Source organism: Octodon degus, unplaced genomic scaffold (genome assembly GCF_000260255.1).
Source record: "Octodon degus isolate 3935 unplaced genomic scaffold, OctDeg1.0 scaffold00056, whole genome shotgun sequence".
Classification (NCBI taxonomy): domain Eukaryota; kingdom Metazoa; phylum Chordata; class Mammalia; order Rodentia; family Octodontidae; genus Octodon; species Octodon degus.
This window is the reverse complement of record NW_004524632.1, coordinates 1,517,720-1,519,732: the sequence shown is the minus strand read 5'-3', so window position 1 is coordinate 1,519,732 and position 2,013 is coordinate 1,517,720. Positions and strand designations below refer to the sequence as shown.

Here is a 2,013-nt window from a genome sequence, read left to right as displayed (position 1 = left end):
AAAAAAAAAAGTGCCAACCATTGGTCAAACCAGAAGTCTTGCTTGAGTAGCTAATCAAGGACAGCAGTTCTGTCAAAGCACATTGTAACAAGAGAAATAGCCAACTGTAAGGGTCTCAGAAAGATGGGGTTAAAAGGGCAAATCACCATATTTGTCTTCTATTAGGTACTTTGAGAGACTATGAAACCAGCAGATTATGTCTGCATTGAATGCTGCTACAAAGAAGGAAAAATACTACAATTGCATTGACACTTTAAAAATCAGAGGACTGGAGCAAAGCTAAAGCCCAGATAAGGAGGTGTCTGCAACTTTTACTAGCTGGAGGAGGCAGATGTCTGACCAATACTATGGCTTGGGTAGTGTCACTTATGCTGTGCCTCAGGCATCATTTCAGAGTGCTTTTGTTTTGTCTTGCTGCATTATGGTCATCTGCTATTGGGTTCTTTGAATGACTTTATGCTCAAAAGAGGAGCATGACTGTCCAATCCTTATTGCCCGGTAAACCCAGGGACAGTAGTTAAGGACAAATTTTCTCTTTCTCTGAAATTCATCTGTCTCTGTCTTTGGTTACCTCTCTTCACTTTCTTAAACACCATTTCTCTATAGGACAGTAGATCACTAAACTCTGCAAAACGTATGAATTGAGACAGTGTCCTAACACACACTCAAGAAAATGCAATCCTTTGCAATGTCTTTTAAATGAGGTAACAATCTCACTTTAGAAACAGTAGAAAACTGGAAGAAGACAGATCTGACTTTAAATACAAGCTCCCCCATTTTCAACTGTGTCATTTAAGAAAAATTTTAGAATCTCTGAGCCCTAATGCATATACGAAACAATAAAGTTGCAATAAGAATTGTATACCAAATGATTCTACGAACACAAATTATAGTATCTGTCACATGGGACATGTTCAATAAGATATTATTTTTTTAAGTGACTGACATTTCCACATCAAATATTTCAATTTTGTGAACACTGAAGTACCAGTAAATATGCTATAAGCAAGTGAGAAAATTTTACCATTCTCTGTGTTTCTCTGTTCACTAACAGGAAAAAAGTTGTGAAGCCCGTGCTGAGCACATGCTCCAACTCCAGGTCACCAGAGCCGTCTTAGTCTTTGCTGCAGAGCTGAGTTCCCAGGAGATCAAGGCACCCCACCAGGAACCAGAAATGCTAAAGCCAATCAATATCCAGGTTACCACCACAGATGCTGAGCTGGAGTTTGCCATCAAGCCAAATACCATGGGAAAGCAGCTCTTTGAACAGGTAGTTAAGACTATTGGCCTCCAGGAAGTATGGTACTTTGGCCTCCAGTATGTGGATAATAAAGGACTTCCTACCTGGTTGAAACTTGATAAAAAGGTATCTGCCCAAGACGTCAGGAAAGAGAGCCCCCTCCAGTTCAGTTCTGGGACAAGTTCTACACTGAAGACGTGTCTGAGGAGGTCAACCAGACATCATGCAGAAGCTGTTCTCCTCCAGGTGAAGGAGGGCATTCTTAGTGATGAGATCTGCTGTCCCCCTGAGACAGCTGCACTTCTGGGGTACTGTGCCATGCAGGCCAAGTTCGGATACTACAAGTCTGGGTACCTCAGCTCTGTGCAGCTGATCCCACAGAGAATCACAGACCAGCACAAACTCACAAGGGATCCGTGGGAGGACTGAATCCAGGTGTGGCATGCAGAACACTGTGGAATGTTCAAAGTTAATGTTATGCTGGAGTACCTGAAGATTGCTCAGGACCTGGAGATGTATGGAATCCATTATTTCGCGATCAAAAATAAGGAAGGAACAGACCTTTGGCTTGGAGTGGATGCCCTTTGACTAAATATTTATGAGAATGATGATACGTTGACCCCAAAGATTGGCTTTCCTTGGAGTGGAATCAGAGACATCTCTTTCAATGACAAAAAGCTTTTCATGAAGCCCATTGTCAAGAAAGCACCTGACTTTGTATTCTATGCCCCATGCCTGAGGATTAACAAAAAGATCCTGCAGCTGTGCTTGGG

The 2,013-nt window shown here is 42.0% G+C and overlaps 1 pseudogene; it reads left to right on the top strand.

The window, feature by feature from the left end:
* Positions 1-1,174: 1,174 nt before the first annotated feature.
* Positions 1,175-2,013, top strand: part of LOC101570820 — a 1,741-nt pseudogene continuing 902 nt past the window's right edge.